Genomic DNA, 21851 nt, shown 5'->3' with positions numbered 1-21851 from the left:
AAAACAAGCTGTTAAAAAGCAAAGAGGGCAGCCCAGTTGCTAGAGGTGATGTTGGTGAGTCTGGATGACTATGTTTGCCTGAACTCCAAGGAACTGATCGAGGTGAACAAAATAAGAGCTCTCCACTCATACAGAATTTCCACCACCCGGCTTCCCCCGTAGCTAAGTCAGTAAAGAATCTGCCTGCAATGTAGGAGACCAGGGTTTGATCCCTGGGGTGGGAAGATCCTCTGGAGAAAGAAATGGCAACCCACCCCAGTATTCTTGTCTGGAGAATCCCGTGGACAGAGGAGCCTGGCAGGCTACAGTCCATGGGGTCGCAAGAGTTGGACACGACTTAGCGACTAAAGTGAAAGTGAAAGTGAAGTTGCTCAGTCGTGTCTGACTGTTAGCGACCCCATGGACTACAGCTCACCAGGCCCTCCGTCCATGGGATTTTCCAGGCAAGAGTACTGGAGTGGGGTGCCATTGCCTTCTCCGTTAACAGCGGCTAGGCATATTATATTTACTTGGAGCTGGTATACTTGGTGACAGCCTTAGTGCCGTTGGACACGGCGTGCTTGGCCAGCTCCCCAGGTAGCAGCAAGTGCACGGTGGTCTGGATCTCCCTGGATGTGATAGTAGAGTGCTTTAATGCGCCAGGCGCGATGCCTCGCCAGTGATGCGCTTGAAAATGTCGTTGATGAAGGAGTTTATGATTCCCATGGCCTTGGACCAGATGCCGGTGTCCGGATGAACTTGCTTCAGCACCTTGTACACGTACACAGAGTAGTGACTAAACCACACCCCCCCCCCAAATAGATACGGTGATTTTTCTACAAAACTAGATGTTTTTAATTATATGAAGCCACAGTTATCCAGAAGTTTATACAAACTGGTCATTGGCTTCCGAATGAGGCAGGGCTCTTTCAGTGATCGTAAGTTAGTGATTATCAGTTGTCCTCAGGATGTAGGGAGTGTTGGGAGTCCGGGCTCTGTGGCTTTGTACAGACTGGGCAACAAAATGGAAAATGTCAGGTTCAAGTGGCAAACAGAACAAGTGGCTGAAAAGAATTCAGTCAAAGTGATTAGTTGGTATCTTACAGAGCATAAAGCCCTGGTTATTTCAATAAATTAAACTGCCTGTTCTTTTAAATTGAATTCAGTCACCCATCCAGGCATGCTGAGCCATTTCTGAAAGTTATTGCTCGCGCTCTTTCAACGGCCTGTGATAAGCCACTTAGCTCAGGGAACCATGTAGTCCATGTGGATGTGCCCATTGCCTTTCTGTGACCACAAGCTGCGCTGTGGCACAGAGAGTGCATCACGTGTTGGGTGAGTGTGTAGATGAATCACAGAACCTCGAGTGGCAGGAACCTGACAAGGGTCAGTCACCAGCCCGAGTCCCTGAATTTGTCAATAGAAAAATGAGGAAAGTTGAGTTCGGAGGGACCTGGCTCAAGTCCCTCAAGCAAAGTAGAGGCAGAAGCAATAGCAGCCTCCCAGCCTTGTGCGCCCTGGTCCAGAGCCCAGTCTGGTGTTCCGAGCAGCTCCTGAGAGCAGTGGAGAGTCGCCTGTATTATATACAGCTGGCTGCAGCACATGGCGCACACCTCGCCCTGAGGCTGCAGTGACGTTTGTGAAGTCTCCATCAGGGACTCCGGCCAGGTTTGCAATACTGTATGTGGCTCCAAAAATCCTGAAATATGAAATGGACTTCAATTCCATATAGTGAAGAAAGGTGAGAAATCTTATTACCCCTTCAGGAGGAAATGTATTATGCTTTCATGGAGGAAAAGAGCCTTTGTTTCATGGTATCTCCATGGTTTTGATTCCACTTTCACCAGGTAACATGATTAAATGCTTCTGTTGCTTATGAGTAATCAAACAGCCAACACACACTGAACTTCTACTAAATGCCAGGCATTGTGCCAAGTACTTACATGCATTATCTGATCTAACTGTTACAGCAACCCTGTAGGGTAGGGACAGTAATTATCCCTATTTTACAGATGAGAAAACTGAGGTTTAGAGATGGCAGGTGAGTTGCCCAGCATCTGATGCCTTCTAGGCACATAGGTATAGCAGTGCGGCATCAAGGCTATGAACAAAGTCCCAGTCCAGAGAAGCGCTCAGAACAAAATTTTCTTCATTACCAAGGAAACTGATGTGCTTCCATTAGCTTAATGGGAAATATCATGACAGTGACAATTTCAGTGTAATACATGGGTGCTAAGGCCCAGCCAGTGGCTCACTTATTTCAACCAATATTGGTTTTAACAATGTCTCAGTAAAATAGAGAACTCGGGCTGCTTCTGAGTGGCCATTCTGTGTACAGTTCATATTTTTGTCTAAGTGTCAGGAGAACTGAGGGGATGCATTCACCTAGTATCTATCCAAAATAAACAGCAAATGGATACTTTTGGTTCTTCTCTTGTATAAGTGAATTCAACTTTATTTATAAGGAAGAGAACATTACAACCACTTGTACTTCACTATACCCATTCAAATAGACTAATCAGAAGTGACTTTTCTTACAAGAGATGGGCCTTCCCATCAATCCAGCCCTTGGAAACTAGCATCCTGACTCTTCAGGTTAAGAACATGCACAAGTTGAAATAAAATCTGACCATCTGTGAGTGACTAATCTCTCCCAAGCACTTTTGGGTAAATCTCTTTCTTTCTCCTTTAATTTTTGACCAGGAGAAGAAGTACCGCTTCCAAAACCAGGTAGACAAGATGAAGGAAAAGGTCAAAAACATGGAAGAAAGATCAAAGGAATTTGTTAGCAGAGTGGAAGAAAAGAGTCATGATCTAATTCAGAAGTGGGAAGAGAAATTGAGGGAATTCATTGGTAACTTCTAGAACTGTTTGGGCCTGATGGAGCATGGGTATGTAATTATTTCATTTCTTCCTACAATAATGGGTGTTTTCAGTTTATCCTCCTTTCCAAGGAACTACTCAAGGGTGTCCTTTATCAGTCCAATATGTGATCTCCACTTTGGGCATTAGCCCAAATGACTTCAAGTCTATGCACTTCTTTATTTAGTTTCTGCTTTTCCTTTCTATATGGCACCCAGGAGTGCTCAAAACCAACTCTGTTCTCTATTTCTTGTTTGAAGCCATTTGGTAGTCACTGAATGTCTATTACTGCAAAGGTTGTTTTCATAGCCCAATCTCCCAGTTGGAGGATGCATAGCTTGGGGGTAAGGGTGAAGTGGGTCAGTGGCATCATGGATCTTGTGTTATAAAACAATGCCAGAGCCTCTTGGATGGACTAGAGGAGGAGGATGCAGAAAAAATGTAGCTGCCTGGATCACTTTTTATTGTCAGGAACTCCTGTTTCATTGGTTGGAACAGAGAAAGAAGAGGTGAGACTTTGTACTCATGCCCTGATTTGCCCCTGTTTTTTCCGTGATATATATGTGCTGGGATAAGGCATAAAAGTCTTAGGGGACTGAGGCCATGATCTGAATCTTAAAACTGAGACAGAAAATGCAGACAGGATTGCTTGCCTAAATTCTATATAGAATTCTGAGTGAAAATTACATAAAGAGAAAAGAAAATTCTGGAAACCACCTTGTACTCCACTGGTATTTCTATTGTGTGTGTACTTCCGGAGTAAATAACCAGTATTATGAGCAGAATTAATAAAGAGGGTTCTATGGAAGACTTTATTTAAAAAAAATTGATGTGTAGTTAATTTACAATGTTGTGTTAATTTCTGTAGTATAGCAAAGTAATATATATATATATATATATATATGTATAATATAGACATACACACATTTTTTTAATACTCTTTTCCATTATGGTTATCTTAGGATATGGAGTATTGTTCTCTGTGCTATATACAGTAGAACATGTTTATCCATTTTATGCCTAAAAGCTTACATCAGCTAACCCCAACCTCCCACTCTATCCCTCCCCCAACCCCCTCCTCCCTTGGAAATCACCAATCTATTCTCTCTCTCTGTGATTCTATTTCATGGATAGCTTCATTTGTGTCATATTTTAGATTCCACATATAAGTATATCATATGGTATTTGTCTTTCTGACTTCACTTAGTATGATAAGTGTTAAGTCCATCCATGTTGCTGAAAATGGTATTATTTTATTTTGTTTATGGCTGAGTAGTATTTTATTGTGTGTGTGTGTGTGTGTGTGTGTGTGTGTGTGTGTACACACATATATACCATGCCTTCTTTATCTACTCTTATTTTGATGGACATTTAGGTTGTTGTCATGACTTGGCGATTGTGAATAGCACTGCTAGGAACATGGGGGTGCATCTATCTTTTTGAATTACAGTTTTGTCTGGATATATGCCCAGGAGTGGGATTGCATGACCATATATGGTAAGTCTTAGTTTTCTGAGGAAACTCCAAACTGTTTTCCACAGTGGCTGCACCAACTTAAATTCCCAGCAACAGTGTAAGAGGGTTCCTTTTTCTTCACACCTACTTCAGTGTTTGTTATTTGTAGACTTTTTAATGATGGCCATTCTGACTGGTGGGAAGTGCTACCTTATTGTAGTTTTGATTTGCATTTCTCTAATAATTAGTGATTGCCTCTTGACCATCTGTATGTCCTTTATGGAGAAATGTCTATTTAAGTCTTCTTCCCATTTTTGGATTTTTTTGTTGTTACTGAGGTTGTATTAGCTATTTGCATATTTTGGAAAGTAAGCCCTTGTTGGTCTCATCATTTGAAAATATTTTCTCCTACTCTGTAGGTTGTCTTTTCATTTTATGCTTTCCTTTGTTGTGCAGAAGCTTATAAATTTGAATAGGTCTCATTTGTTTATTTTGATTGCCTTAGGAAACTGACCTAGGAAAACACTGGTATGATTTCTGTCAGAATATTTGGCCCATGACCTCTTCTAGGAGTTCTAAGGTGTCGTGCCTTATGTTTAAGTCTATAACCCATTTTGAGTTTATTCTTGTGTATGGTGAGAGGGTGTGATTGTTCCAACTTCATTGATTTGCATGTGGTTTTCCAACATTCCCAGCACCACTTGCTGAAGAGACTGTCTTTTCCCCACTGATTTTCAACTAAGGAGGCAAGAATACACTATTGATTGTATGTATGTGGATTTATTTCTGGGCTTTCTATATTCTGTGCCGTTGATCCATATGTCTGTTTTTGTACCAATATCACTCTGTTTTGATTACTGTAGCTTTATAGTATCATCTGAAGTCTGGGAGGGTGCTGCATGCTGCTTTGTTCTTTTTCTGTAGGGCTGCTTTGGGAAATCTGACGCTTTTGTGGTTCCACATAAATTTTAAGAGTATTCTATGAAAAATGTCATGGGTAATTTGATAGGGATTACATTAAATCTGTAGATTGCTTTGGGTAGTTTGGTCATTTTAACAATACTAATTCTTTCAATCCAAGAGCATGGGATATCTGAAAGAGATAGTTTTAAAACTAGCTTTCCTTTTAGAACCAAAATAAATGATTCCATTTGATTTCCCTGATTTTTAGTAGCCTAGATTTCCTAGTACAACATGAGAAGTCTCTAACAAAATTGACTTTGGCTGAATTATTTTATTGATGGGTTGTCCCTGCTGCCTCTCTGCTCACTGGAGCTGGTTCATAAGATTGTCTAAAAGTAAAACAAGTAAAAGAACAACACTTGAGAAGTTAGAAGAGATGCTTTGCTAAAAGCCTAGCAGCCTCTAAGTGATTACAGAGGTGCCGGTCATAGGCCAACTGTGTCTTGTTGGCTGAAGCTGAGAGGGGTTGGAGGGCTTGCAAGGGTCAACTTAAGCTTTTGATGACTTTTAGAGAGAGTTTGCAAGAGCAGAGGAGCCAAGGGTCGGGTTCCTTTTCATTTACCCTGGGTTTCACAGCTCGGATCACATTCTCTGGGATTCCATAGTCTCTGTAACAAGTTTGAAATTTCTCATTAATCTAGTGTGTACTTTAATAGTTAACATTTTTCATAACTAATTTTCAGGCTCTGAGGAAAGAACTAGTGGTTTTTTTAAAATGAAAAACCAGGTAGGCATTAATTTGTTTACAGGGGTTCAGAAATGTCTCTGCTGAGAAGTGTGGGCGGTGTACATACCTCAAGTGGGAGGCTGTTTTTTCCCACTGGGAGTGAGCAAAGGCAGGGAAAGGGTATCATGTCATAGCAAGTTGACACACATGAGTCGTTCTGTGCTCCCAGTGTAGGTGGAATAGTAGCTGGAATTGTTCTAGGGGAACTTGCTGACAGTGAATGAGGTGATTTTTAAGAAATAAAACCCAGCTAAGATCCTGGAGGTTTTTCTTTTTAAAACTCGCTATTAGTGTCAAAACTGTTATTAACATTAATTTACTGAATCAGACTTAGATGTTACTTTTTTCCTGTTGACATTAAAAGTACAGGAGCTGTTACAAGGATGTTAAATGCTGAGATAAGTAATTTGCTTTTCATGAATGTGCTATTATTATAATAGTATGTTATTTGTGCATTTGGGACTGGAACTCATTTCTTAAAATAGAGAATCTGCATTATCTGCCAATATAGTACTGATACAAATAACCCACACTTGGAAAGGTAGAAAATACAAGGATTTAGAGTACAGAATTTGGTAAAACAGGTTTAGCTCTTAGTGGGTATGCAATAAATGTTTCTAGATTGCTTAAATGGATGTGTAGTGAAGACCTTGCAGCATTTGTGAAGGATATGGTAAGGGCTGAATCCTCCGTTTTAGAAAAGGCAGAGGAACCAGAGATCAAATGGCCAACATCCACTGGATCATCAAAAAAGCAAGAGAGTTCCAGAAAAACATCTATTTCTGTTTTATTGACTATGCCAAAGCCTTTGACTGGGTGGATCACAATAAACTGTGGAAAATTCTGAAAGAGATGGGCATACCAGACCACCTGACCTGCCTCTTGAGAAACCTATATGCAGGTCAGGAAGCAACAGTTAGAACTGGACATGGAACAACAGACTGGTTCCAAATAGGAAAAGGAGTACATCAAGGCTGTATATTGTCACCCTGCTTATTTAACTTATATGCAGAGGGCATCATGAGAAACGCTGGGCTGGAAGAAGCACAAGCTGGAATCAAGATTGCCGGGAGAAATATCAATAACCTCAGATATGCAGATGACACCACCCTTATGGCAGAAAGTGAAGAGAAACTAAAAAGCCTCTTGATGAAAGCGAAAGAGGAGAATGAAAACAGTTGGGTTAAAGCTCAACATTCAGAAAACTAAGATCATGGCATCTGCTCCCATCACTTCATGGCAAATAGATGGGGAAACAGTGTCAGACTTTATTTTTTGGGGCTCCAAATTCACTGCAGATGGTGATTGCATCCATGAAATTAAAAGATGCTTACTCCTTGGAAGGAAAGTTATGACCAACCTAGACAGCATATTCAAAAGCAGAGACATTACTTTGCCAACAAAGGTCCGTCTAGTCAAGGCTGTGGTTTTTCCAGTGGTCATGTATGGATGTGAGAGTTGGACTGTGAAGAAAGCTGAGTGCTGAAGAATTGATGCTTTTGAACTGCGGTGTTGGAGAAGACTCTTGAGAGTCCCTTGGGACTGCAAGGAGATCCAACCAGTCCATTCTAAAGGAGATCAGTCCTGGGTATTCATTGGAAGGACTGATGCTGACGCTGAAACTCCAATACTTTGGCCACCTCATGCGAAGAGTTGACCCATTGGAAAAACTAATGTTGAGTTTTAAGCCAACTTTTTCACTCTTCTCTTTTACTTGCATTAAGAGGCTCTTTAGTTCTTCTTCGCTTTCTGCCATAAGGGTGGTGTCATCTGCATATCTGAGGTTATTGATATTTCTCATGATCACTTCATGGCAAATAGATGGGGAAACAGTGGAAACAGTGACAGACTTTATTTTGGGGGGCTCCAAAATCACTGCAGATGGTGACTGCAGCCATGAAATTAAAAGACACTTGCTCCTTGGAAGAAAAGGTATGACCAACCTAGGCAGCTCATTAAAAAGCAGAGACATTACTTTGCCAACAAAGGTCCGTCTGGTCAAAGCTATGGTTTTTCCAGTAGTCAGGTATGGATGTGAGAGTTGGACTATAAAGAAAGCTGAGCGCCGAAGAATTGATGCTTTTGAACTGTGGTGTTGGAGAGGACTCTTGAGAGTCCCTTGGACAGCAAGGAGATGCAACCAGTCCATCCTAAAGGAAATCAATCCTGAATATTTATTGGAAGGACTGATGCTGAAGCTGAAACTCCAACACTTTTGCCACCTGATGCGAAGAACTGACTCATTTGAAAAGACCCTGATGCTGGGAATGATTGAAGGCGGGAGGAGAAGGGGATGACGGAGGATGAGATAATTGGATGGCATTACCAACTCAATGGACATGAATTTGAGTAAGCTCTGGGAGTTGGTAATGGACAGGGAGGCCTGGCGTGCTGCAGTCCATAGGGTCACAAAGAGTCGGACACGACTGAGCAACTGAACTGAACTGAACTTATGGACTCCATAAAGTGTACCTTGTTTGCTCCTTAAAGCTGCAGGGTCACATCTGACTTTATGTACATCATTCTCAATTATTATTTGTCAGTCAAAGCTTTGGTAATATAACCATGTTGAACTTATGCAAATAACAGTATTGCCATGAAAATAAAAATATTCATTAACAATTTCTAAATTCTGAAGGAATCAGGTAGGGAGAAAATGCAATGGTTTCATCTTTGTTCACAAAAGTATACTTTACCAAATTGCTGTAAGTCATAGACGGCTTAAGAGAAAAGACTTCCTTTAATCTGGAAAAAACAAAACATTAAAAAATAAAAATGTTTTACTTAAACATAGTCATACCTGTACCATGCAAAATAGTCCCCACAAATAAAAACCAACACTTACCTTCAAGAGAATATAAACAATGTTCTAAAGAAAAAGACATAAAATTATATATCTTCCTCATCAGTTCATTCATTTCCATGTAATTAACTCTTGACTTGTCAGTCATTTCCATGGATCTCTTGAAGATGAAACACTTTTGCAAAAGCATCAGAGTAAAACAATAGTTTTCTGTAAATGACAAAAGATTTTTAAATGGCCATGGTTAATTTAAAGATATAATGAGAGATTGTCATTGACAAGGAAATCTGGTTAGTTCCATGACATTTTAATTGTAATTAAGCAATACATATTTCTTGTAATTCTAGTTATTTACTCAGACTTCAAGAATATCATACAAATTCTGGACCACTTATAATGTGTACCTATACAAACATAAAGAAGGCTTAGTATCACTTATTATTTGACAATGCAGCCCATGTAATTTAACACCTCAATTAAGACTAATTAGTTTATTATCTCTCTTTCATAACAAGAGAGAACAAATCTTTTGAGATATTCCAAAGGCCCTCTGGAGAGTCCCAAGGTTACTTCCAGCTCAAAAAGATTTAATTTAGATTTTACTTTTGAAAGTCTGTCAACGTTCCAAAAGTTCTGGACACTTGACTAACAGGATCACAGATCATTATGCAAAAATAAAGTGACAAAATATTTTAAAGGCAAATATAAGTTACATAGTTGTAGGCAAAACTTAGCTCATTTAATATTAAGAAGTTTCAGTTTTCTTATATAATCAAAGACCTAATTAAAACAACATGAAGCACAGGAAATAATTTTGGTAAGACACAAAATTTTTGCTTTCTAGGCAGAGCAGACCCTCATAATCTCTTTACCAAGAGCAGACCAAAAGTCTAAGTAAACTTTTTCCATTTAGTAGATGAAAGAAAATTAAGTTTTAGTTTTATGTAAGTATACTATTGATATTAAAACTTATTTAAAAAGCCTTACAATTCAATTTTATCCATCTTGATTACACAAGGTAAAATTCTTTCCTCACGAGTGCCCATGTCCATTTAGTTGCTCCTTTATTCTCCTCTTTCCCATTCTGAAACAACCAGCTTTACTTGAAAACAAATTTACTTTCATTTCCCTTAACAAAAATACATTTTCATGCCTTGTACTTTTTGTTAGCCCAAAACAACTCTATTTTCCTTGTATAGAAAACTGTTTCCCCTATTATTTCTAGAAATTTTCATTACAAATTAGAATTCTTAGAGATCTTAATTTCTTGTGAGAACTAAGAAGTAAACAATTTCGAACTGTTACACCAGGCTTCTTTAGATTGGCAAATTTGTGAATACATTTCATAATTTTTAGCAACATACACCTTTCTTATCGTTCAGTTTTTCAATATGACATAAGAACAGGCCAGTGTCTTTAAGAAATGTATAAATTCCTAAAACCATACAACCTACCAAGACTGAAGCAAAACAGAAAATCCAAACATATCAATGACAAGTAAGGAGATTGAATCAGCAGTCAACAACTTCCCAACAAACAAAAGCTAGGATCAGACTGCTTCTCTTGTGAGCTCTACCAAACATTGAAAGAATTAATACCAATCCTTCCCTAACCCTTCAAAAAAAAAAAATGAAGAGCAGGGAACATTCTCCAACTCATTTTATAAGGTCAGCATTACCCTGATACCAAAGCCAGTCAAAGACACAAGAAAATAAAATTACAGGCCAATATGCCTGATGAATATAGAGATATATTCTCTATATCTCAAAATTTCTCACCAAATATTAACAAACCAAAATGAGCAGCACATTAAATTGATTCTATACCATGATCAACTAGGATTCATCCCTGGGATGCAAAGAGAGTTCAACATATACAAACCAAGAGACATGTATTAAGAAAATGAAAGTTTAAAAATTACATGATCATTATGAGTAGATGCAGAAGAAGTATTAGATGATATTCAGTATTGACTCATTATTGATAATTCAGTATTGACTCATTATTAAAACACTTAACAAATTGGGTTTAGAAGCAACATACCTCTACAAAATAAAGGCCATATGTGGCAAATCCACACCAACATTATACTCAATGATGAAAGTTTCAAAATTTTCTTCTAAGACCAGGAACAAGACAGGGATGTTCACTCTTGCCACTTTTCAACATGGTACTGGAATTACTAACCAGAAAAATCTGTCAGGAAGAAGAAATAAAAATCATTAAAACAGGAAAGAAATAAATAAAACTATCTTTGTTTCTATATAACATGATTGAGGGCAGGAAGAAAAGGGGGTGACAGAGGATGAGCTGGTTGGATGGCATCACTAACCCAATGGACATGAGTTTGAGCACTAATTCTGGGAGATGGTGAAGGACAGGGAAGCCTGGCATGCGGCAATCCATGGGGGTCGCAGAGTCAGACACTACATGGCAATTGAACAACAACAACAACAAAAGACTCTACTAGAATCAACAAATTCAGGAAAGTTGCAGGATACACAATCAACATACGGAAAAGAGTTTTGTTTCTATACACTAACAAGAAAACATATGAAGGAGAAATAAACAGCTCATTTATAATAGCATTAAAAATACAATTCATGGGGCACAGGGAATTAAAAATATATATATATTATATTTATAAATTATATTTATAAAATATTTTCTATTACATTTGTAAAATATATTTATATTTATTATATATATGTTTCGCTCAGTCATGTCCAACTCTTTGCAACTCCATAGACTGTAGCTTGCCAGGCTCCTCTGTCCATGGAATTCTCCAGGCATGAATACTAGAGTTAGTTGCCATGCCCTTCTCCAGGGGATCTTCCCAACCCAGGGATCGAGCCCAGGTCTCCCGCACTACAGGTGGATTATTTACCATCTGAGCCACTAGGGAAGCCCAAGAATACCGGAGTGGGTATCTTATTCCTTCTCCAGGGGAACTTCTCAACCCAGGAATCAAACTGGGGTCTCCTGCATTACAGGCAGATTCTTTACCAACGGAGCTACTGGGAAGCCCATATATATATATGCTTTGTATGAATAAATCTAACAAAGGAGGTGAAAGACCTGCAAAATGAAAATTATAAGACTGATGAAATAAACTGAAGACACAAAAGGAAAAATGTCCCCTGTTTATAGATTGGAAGAATATTATTTAACTGTCTATATTACCCAAAGCCATCTATAGAATTCTGCATTGAATTCTTATCAAATCCTTATCAAAATTTCAATAGCAATTTCCACAAGACCATTAATAGCCAAAATAATACTGAGGAAGAAGAAAGCTACAGGCATCCCACTTCCTGATTTCAAACTATACTACTATACAGAGCTCTAGTAATGGAAACAGTATGGTACTGGCATTAAAATGCATACATAAACCAATGGAACAGAATGATAGGTCACAAATAAACCCTTGCATATGTGGTCAACTAATACTTGACAAAGGAGCCAAGAATATTTGGTAAGGAAATGATAGTCTCTACAATAAATGATGTTGACAAAACTAAGTAAATACAGAAGAATGAAACTGGACCTTTATTGTGAGTCTGTATTTTGGATAAAGATTTAAATGGAAGCCATGAAAAACTCCTAGGAGAAAACATAAGAGAAAAGCTCCTTGACACTGATCTTCACAGCAATTTCCTGGATATGACACCAAAAAAAAAAAAAAAAAAAATAGGCAACAGGAGCAGAAATACTCAGTGGGATTGTATCAATCTAAAAAGCTTCTGCACAGTAAAAGAAACTATCCTCAAAATGAAATAGTAACCTAAAGAATGGGAGAAAATACCTGTATTTTCATATATCTGATTAGGGTTAATATCCAAAATATATAAAGAACTCACCCAATAGCTAAAAATAAAAAATTCAAAATTGGGCACAGGAACTGAATAGAGAGGTTTCTATAGAATGGTGCTCAACATCACTAATTAGGAAAATGCAAATCAAAACTATAGTGAGATATCACCTCACATCTGTTAAAATGGCTATCATTAAAAATACTTTTTCCTCCTCATCTAGTATTCAGGGTGGACCAATGGAGTGGACCCTGGTATCTGTTGACCCTCTATAACCCTATGGGGGCAGTGCTTCACTTCAGAGGGCTACACACAGCACCTGCCAAAATACAGTGACATGGAAGAATACGTGAAACCTTAGTCCTGCACTGACATTGTGATTTGCCAAGTGGCTCCCAATCCCAGTCACTATGATGTCCAGGACCGCTTCCATATTGAGCTCTCTGAGGAGGGAACACAGGGGTGAGTGGTGGGATGCAAGGACATCACCTTGGTTTCTGAGAGCCCCGGCGTACCCCCTTGAGCTTCAAGGACAGCCTGACCCAATGCCCAACCCAGAGCCTTGGTCCTGGACAGCACCACCCAGGGCCCAGCACTTCAGAGATTTGGCCTAGGGTGGCCCAGTCCTGGAGTCTGCAGTCTCTATGTCAAGGGCGACCTTCTCCAAGAAGACTTATGCCAACACACCATTCCTCCCAGGACTGCTGCTGCCAGTGCCCCTGGCACTGTAGCAGGCCAGTGTAGACCCACAGCTCTGCCAGCAACTCCCAAACATTCACAGGAGAAGATGAGTGCACATCCTTCTACTTGACCTTGTGTAACTCAATGAAGTTATGAGCCATGCAGGATTCAGGGTCACCCAAAACAGATGGATCACAGTGGATAGTTCCAATAAAATGTGGTCCACTGAAGAAGGGAGTGACAAACAACTTCAGTATTCTTGCCTTGAAAAACCCATGAACAGTATGAAAAGGCAAAAAGACATGACACCAGAAGATGAGACCCCCCAGGTTGGTAGGTGTCCAAAATGCTACTAGGGAAGAGCCCAGAAATAGCTCCAGAAACAATGAAGAGGCTGAGTCAAAGCAGAAACAACATCCAGTGATGGATGTGTCTGGTGTGAAAGTAAAGTCCAATGCTATAAAGAACGATATTGCATAGGAGCCTGGCATGTTAGGTCCATGAGTCAAGGTAAATTGAAAGTGGTCAAACAGGAGATGGCAAGAGTGAACGTCAACATTCTAGGAATCAGTGAACTAAAATGGATGGGAATGGGTGAATTTAATTCAGATGACCATTATATCTACTACTGTGGGCAAGAATCCCTTAGAAGAAATGCAGTAGCTCTCTTAGTCCACAAAAGAGTTAAAAATGCAATAAAGAAAGTGAAGTCGCTCAGGCGTGTCCGACTCTTTGCGACCCCATGGACTGTAGCCTACCAGGCTCCTCCCTCCATGGGATTCTCCAGGCAAGAGTACTGGAGTGGGTTGCCATTTTCCTTCTCCAGGGGATCTTCCCAACCCAGGGATCAAACCCAGGTCTCCTGCATTCCAGGCAGACACTTTAACCTCTGAGCCACCAGGGTGCAATTTCATTAACAAAAGAATGATCTTGGTTCGTTTCAAAAGCAAACCATTCAACATCACAGTAATCCAAGTCTGTGTCCCAACCACGGATGCTGAAGAAGATGAAGTCAAACAGTTCTATGAAGACCTACAAGACCTTGGAGAACTAACACCAAAAAACATATCCTTTTCATAATAGGGGATTGGAATACAAAAGTAGGAAGTCAAAGAGATACCTGGAGTAACAGGCAAGTTTGGCCTTGGAGTACAAAATGAAGCAGGACAAAGGCTAACAGAGTTTTGCCATGAGAACACACTGGTCATAGCAAACACCCTCTTCCAACAACACAAGAGAAGACTCTACACATGGACATCATCACATAGTCAATACCAAAATCAGATTGATTATGTTCTTTGCAGCCAAAGATGGAGAAACTCTAAGCAGTCAGCAAAAACAAGACTTGGCACCGACTGTGGCTCAGACCATCAGCTTCTTATTGCAAAATTCAGACTTAAATTGAAGAAAGTAGGGAAAACCACTAGCTCATTCAGATATGACCTAAATCAAATCCTTTCTGATTATATAGTGGAAGTGAAAAATAGATTCAGGGGATTAGTTCTGTTAGACACAGTGCCTGAAGAACTATGGACGGAGGTTCATAACATTGTACAGGAGGCAGTGACCAAAACTATCTGCAAGAAGAAGAAATGCAAGAAGGCAAAGTGGTTGTCTGAGGAGGCCTTACAAATACCTGACAAAAGAAGAGAAGTGAAAGGCAAAGGAGAAACAGAAAGATATACCCAACTGAATGCAGAGTTTCAGAGAATAGCAGGGAGAGATAAGAAAGCCTTCTTAAGTGAAAAATGGAAAAAAAAAAATTCAGGAGGACAATAGAATGGGAAAGACTAGAGATCGCTCCAAGAAAATTGGAGATATCAAGGGAACATTTCATGCAAAGATGGGCACAATAAAGGACAGAAATGGTATGGACCTAACAGAAACAAGATTATTAAGAAGAGGTGGCAAGAATACACAGAAGAACTATACTAAAAAGATCTTCATGACTCAGATAACCTCAATATTGTGTCACTCACCTGGAGCCAGACAGCTTGGAGTGCAAAGTCAAGTGGGCCTTGGGAAGCATTACCAGAAACAAAGCTAGTGGAGGTGATAGAATTCCAGCTGAGCTATTTCAAATCCTAAAACATGATGCTGTGAAAGTGCTGCACTCAATATGCCAGGAAATTTGGAAAAATCTGCAGTGGCTGCAGGACTGGAAAAGGTCAGTTTGCATTCCAATCCTAAAGAAGGGCAATGCCAAAGAATGCTCCAACTACCACACAATTGCACTCATCTCACATGCTAGTAAAGTAATGCTTAAAATTCTCCCAGCCAGGCTTCAACAGTACGTGAACCATGAACTTTCAGATGTTCAAGCTGGTTTTAGAAAAGGCAGAGGAACCAGAGATCAAATTGCCAACATCCGTTGTATCATAGAAAAAACAAGAGAATTCCAGGAAGACATCTACTTCTGCTTCACTGACTTTGTGTTAAAGCCTTTGTGTTGATCACAAGAAACTATGGAAAATTCTTAAAGAGATGGGAATACCAGACCATCTTACCTGCCTCCTGAGAAATCTGTACGCAGATCAAGAAGCAACAGTTAGAACTGGACATGGAACAACAGACTAGTTCAAAATTGCAAAAGGAGTACGTCAAGGCTATATATTATCAACCTACTTATTTAACTTCTATGGAGAGTACATCATGCAAAATACCAGGCTGGATTACTCACAAACTGGAATCTAGGTTGCCAGGAGAAATATAAATAACCACAGACATACAGATGATAGCACACTAATGGCAGAAAGTGAAGAGGAACTAAAGAGCCTCTTGATGAGGGTTAAAGAGGAGAGTAAAAATGCTGGCTTAAAACTCAACATTCAAAAAACTAAAATCATGGCATAACTCCCATATCTTCATGACAAATAGATGGGGAAAAAACTGTGACAGACTTATTTTCTTTGGCTCAAAAATCACTGTGGATGGTGAGTGCAACCATGAAATTAAAAGACACTTGCTCCTTGGAAGAAAAGCTATAACATATCTAGACAGCATATTAAAAAGAAGAGATGTCACTTTGCTGACAGAGGTCCAATTAGTCAAAGCTATGGTTTGTCCAGTAGTCATGTACAGATGTGAGAGTTGGACTGTAAAGAAGGCCTAGCAACAAAGAATTGATGCTTTCGAACTGTGATGGTGGAGAAGACTCTTGAGAGTCCCTAGGACAGCAAAGAGATCAAATCAGTCAATCCTAAAGGAAATCAATCCTGAATATTCACTAGAAGGACTGCTGCTGAAGCTCCAATACTTTGGCCACCTGATGCACAGAGCTGACTCATTAGAAAAGACCCTGATGCTGGGAAAGATTGTAGGCAGGAGGAGAAAGAGGCAGCAGAGAATGAGATGGTTGGATGGCATCATCGACTCCATGGACATGAGTTTCAGTGAACTCTGAGAGATAGTGAAGGACAGGGAAGCCTTGTGTGCTGCTGAGTGACTCAACAACAACAACAAATGATAAACAACAAATTGTTGGCAAAAGTCTGGATAGTGACTGTAGGTGTGAATGTAAATTGGCACAGACACTATAGAAAATAGTATGAGAGTTTCTCCCTTGATTAAAAATAGAACTACCACATGAACTAGCAATCGTATCTCTGGATATATATGCAAAGGGATTGAAATCAGGATCTTAAAAAGATATCTGCACATACATCCATGCTCACCAAAGCATTATTCAGATATACCTAAGATATGGAAAAAGACCTTCGTGTCAATCAATGAATAAATGGGTATTAAATAAGATATGGCAGGCACACACACATGATAGATTATCATTCAAAAATGATAAAGAAGGCCTCCTGTTTGCAACAACTTAGGTTGACTTTGAGGGCACTAACTAAGTGAAATAAGTCAGAGAGAGAAATAGTCTATGACATCACTTATATGTGGAAACTAAAAAAGCTGACCACAGAAAAACGGTAGAGTTGTGATTACTGGGGAGTGGGAGAAATGGGAGATCATGGTCCAAGGATACAAACTTCCAGTTAGATTAACACATTGGGAGACGTATTATATAGTGTGATGATTATAGCTAATAATACACTATTACATTATTCAACTTGCTGAAGAGTATAAATAATGTTCTCACCACACAAAAAATTAAACAGTAATCATGTGATATGATGGAGTTGTCATATAATGTTATGGTGGTAGTCAATTTGTTATATGGAAACATATAAAATCAATATGTTATACACTTTAAACTCAGTGTTTTATCACAATTATATCAATAACACTGTGATCAATTTTAAAAGAATTCCCATAACCTCCATCCAGATCCCAATCTATAATTATTTTCTGTACTGTTTGAGAATAAGTCATGTTCAATTCAGTTCAGTTCAGTCACGCAGCCATGTCTGACTCTTTGCGACCCCATGGACTGCAGCATTCCAGGCCTCCCTGTCCATCACTAACTCCCAGAGTTTACTCAAACTCATGTCCATTGAGTCAGTGATGCCATCCAGCCATCTCATCCTCTATTATCCCCTTCTCCTCCTGCCCTCAATCTTCCCCAGAATCAGGCTCTTTTCAAATGAGTCAGTTCTTCCCATCAGGTGGCCAAAGTATTGGAGTTTCAGCTTCAGCATCAGTCCTTCCAATGAATGATTGATTTCCTTTAGGATGGACTGGTTGGATCTCCTTGCTGTCCAAGGGACTCTCAAGAGTCCTTTCCAACACCACAGTTCAAAAGCATCAATTCTTCGGTGCTCAGCTTTCTTTGCAGTCCGATTCTCACATCCATACATGACTACTGGAAAAACCATAGCTTTGACTAGATGGACCTTTGTTGGGAAAGTAATATCTCTGCTTTTTAATATGATGTATAGGTTGGTCATAGCTTTTCTTCCAAGGAGCAAGAATCTTTTAATTTCATGGCTGCAGTGACTATCTGCAGTGATTTTGGAGCCCCCCAAAATAAAGTCTGTCACTGTTTCCCCATCTATTTGCCATGAAGTGATGGGACCAGATGCCATGATCTTAGTTTTCTGAATGTTGAGTTTTAAGCCAACTTTTTCACTCTCCACTTTCACTTTCATCAAGAGGCTTTTTAGTTCCTCTTCACTTTCTGCCATAAGGGTGCTGTCATCTGCATATCTGAGGTTATTGATATTTCTCCCAGCAATCTTGACTCCAGCTTATGCTTCATCCAGTCCAGCATTTCTCATGATGTACTCAGCATATAAATTAAATAAGCAGGGTGACTCTATACCACCTTGACGTACTCCTTTCCTGATTTGGAACCAGTCTGTTGTTCCATGTCCAGTTCTAACTCCTGCTTCTTGACCTGCATACAGATTTCTCAGGAGGTAGGTCAGGTGGTCTAGTATTCCCATCTCTTTAAGAATTTTCTACAGTTTGTTGTGATCCACACAGTCAAAGGCTTTGGCATGGTCAATAAAGCAGAAGTAGATGCTTTTCTAGAACTCTCTTGCTTTTTTGATGATCCAGTGGATGTTGGCAATTTATCTCTGGTTCCTCCACCTTTTCTAAATCCAGCTTGAACATCTGGAAGTTCATGGTTCATGTACTGTTGAAGCCTGGCTTGGAGAATTTTGAGCGTAAGTCATGTAAGTCACACTAAAAGAGATCAATGTTTGTTTCCTAAAACCAAGGAGGTCATCATGACAGTACAGTTACTAAAACTAGCCTATTAACCTTGAACTAGAGCTAATAAGGGAGAAGGCAATGGCAACCCACTCCAGTACTCTTGCCTGGAAAATCCCATGGGCGGAGGAGCCTGGTGGGCTGCCATCTATGGGGTTGCACAGAGTTGGACATGACTGAAGTGACTTAGCAGCAGCAGCAGCAGCGCTAATAAGAGTAGCAGAATGCTACCACAAAATATGCCACTCTGGCATAAGATTAATTTTGTCCTGAATATCATTGAGAAGAGGTGTATATGAGGAAAAGCTTTCTGTCGTCCACCCTTTGCCTAAAAGCCAGAGATAAATTTGTACGGTGTCCCCCATCCCCTCTATGAGGAAGGACAGAAGTTAATCACAGGAGACAGCTCAAGACCCTTGTCACCCTGGAGATGGGACCAGAAGGCACTACATAACAAACTTTCCAAACTAGCCCTTATGTCCACTAGTTTCCCCATATATTCACCTTCCTACAGTTTGCCACCCTAGAAGCTCAAAGTGCTTCTCTTTTCTCTTGTCCCTTCTCTAAAAATGTTTTGTTCTTTTGTAAAGATGCCATATAAGCTCATGTTTTTGAAGTTCTTGTGTTAATAAACTTCTTTTTCTCTCATTAAAAAAAAGACAGTTGTAGTTCTGGCATAAAGACAGACATAGATCAGTGAAACCCAGAAATAAACCCACACATCTATGGTCAATTGATTTTTGCCAAGGGCACCAAGACCATTCAATGGGGAAAAGAATAGTCTTTTCATTAATAAAATATAATCAGTATAGATAGAATATCAATATCTTTTATAGAATAACTGAATATCCACAGACAAAAGAATGAGTTTGGATTCTGTACTTCACATCACATATAAAAATGAACTCAAATGGTTCAAAGACTTAAATGTAAGTGCTAAACCATGAAACATCTTAGAAGAAAACAATCTTTATAACCTTGGGTTAGGCACCCATTTCTTATATATGACATCAAAACCCAAGGAACCAAAGGAAAAATAGACAAATTAGACTTTAATAAAATTAAAAACTTTTCTGATTTAAAGGAAAGCATCAAAAGTGAAGAGACCAATAGCATCAAAAATAATACAATACTTTGGAATAAACTGAATCAAGGAGGCAAAAGATATGTACACTGAAAACTGTGAAACATTGATTAAATAAATTGAAGACACAAATAAATGTTAAGATATCCTGTGTTAATGGATCATAAAGTTACTACTAAAATTTCCATATTACCTAAACCATCTATAGATTCAATTCAATCTCTATCAAAATTACAATGGCATATTTTATAGAAATAGAAAAAGTACAACTGAAAAAAACCCCCTAAATTTTATGTGGAACCACAAAAGACCATGAATGACCAAAGTGATCCTTAGAAAGAAGAACAAAGCTGGAGGCATCATCCTATTTCCTAATTTCAAATCATACTACAAATCTATAGTAATCACAACAGTATGGTACTGGTATAAACCAGACACAAAGACCAATGAAACAGCATTGAGAGCCCATAAGTAAACCCACGTGTATATGGCCAACTAATATCTGACAAGGGAACCAAGAATACTCAATGGCGAAAAGATAGTCTCTTCAATAAATGGCACCAGGAAAACTGTATACCCACATGCAAAAGAATGAAACTGGACGCCCTGTATTACACCATGCACAAAAATTAACTATAAGTGGATTAAAGGCTTAAATATAAGGCCTGAAACCATATACCTCCTAGAAGAAAACACAGGAAAACACATGGATCTTGACAACAATCTTCTGGATATGACACCTAAAGCACAGGCAACAAAAGGAAAAACAAGTGAGACTACTATATCAAACTAAAAAGCTTCTGCACATTAAAAGAAACCTCCAATAGGATGGAAAGGCAACCTACAAAGTGGGAGAAAACAACTTGTAAACCATCTTCCTGATAAGGAGTTAATATCTAAATATATAACTCATACAATTCAGTAGGAGAAATACAAATAATCTAATTAAAATATGCCAAGGACCTGGATAGGTGTTTTTCCAAATAAATGATTAAATGGCCAGCAGCTCCACAAAGAAGTGCTCAACGTCACTATCAGGAGAATACAAATCAAAACTACAACGAGCTATCACCTCACGCCTGTTATAATGGTAACTATCAAAAAGATCAGAGATAACAAATGCTGACAGGTATGTGAGAAAAGAGAACTTGTGCACTGCTGGTGTGAGTGTAAATAGGTATGCCACTATGGAAGATAGTATGGAGATTCTTCAAAGAATTAAAAATAGAACTCCCATATTATACAGCAATATAACTTCTAGGTGTACATCAGAAGGAAACAGAATCACCGTGTTCCTGTGTCAGTATGTTCACTGCAGTCTTATTTACTAGCCAAGACATGAAAATAACCTAAATGTCCATCAACAGGCGAATGGGTAAAGGAAATGGTGAAGGTGATCCAATAGCCCAAACTTCCAGTTATAAAATGAATGAGTTCTGGGGATCTAATCTACCGAATGATGTTAATTAACATTACTGTATGGTATACTTGAAGGTTGTTAAGAGTATATCTTAAAAATTCTTACCACACACAGAGAAATGGCAACTAATTATGTGAGGTGATAGGTATGTTAACTAACCTTTTTGTGTTATTAATTTCACAGTATATATGGATGTCAAATCATCATATTTTATACTATAAACTCACACAATGTTCTCTGTCAAATAGATTTCAATTAACTTAGAAAATAAAGTGAAAAGACAACCCATACAGTGAGAGAAATATTTGCAAGTTATTTATCTGTTAAGTGTCTAGAATCCAGAATATAAAAAGAACTCTTATAACTGAAAATAAAAAAAAGATAACCCAATTAAAAATGGCAGAGGACTTGAATACACGTTTTTCTAAAGAAGATACACAGATGGCAAA

At 38.9% G+C, this 21851-nt stretch overlaps 1 long non-coding RNA gene across 2 annotated transcripts in view; it reads right to left on the bottom strand.

Annotated features, from left to right (window-relative positions):
• Window positions 1-5267: 5267 nt before the first annotated feature.
• The window catches only part of LOC129639089 (uncharacterized), a 110226-nt gene continuing 93642 nt past the window's right edge, over window positions 5268-21851 (bottom strand). For both annotated transcript variants that reach the window (XR_008708158.1, XR_008708157.1), the window contains 4 exons: window positions 10833-10985; window positions 8832-8999; window positions 8683-8731; window positions 5268-5867 (listed from right to left, as the gene is read on the bottom strand). This is a non-coding gene — a long non-coding RNA (uncharacterized LOC129639089). The remainder of the gene's footprint in view (window positions 5868-8682; window positions 8732-8831; window positions 9000-10832; window positions 10986-21851) is intronic.

This window comes from Bubalus kerabau, chromosome X, assembly GCF_029407905.1.
Source record: "Bubalus kerabau isolate K-KA32 ecotype Philippines breed swamp buffalo chromosome X, PCC_UOA_SB_1v2, whole genome shotgun sequence".
In the NCBI taxonomy this organism is placed as follows: domain Eukaryota; kingdom Metazoa; phylum Chordata; class Mammalia; order Artiodactyla; family Bovidae; genus Bubalus; species Bubalus kerabau.
Note: the sequence above shows the minus strand (reverse complement) of the source record. Positions and strands in the feature narration are given on the sequence as shown.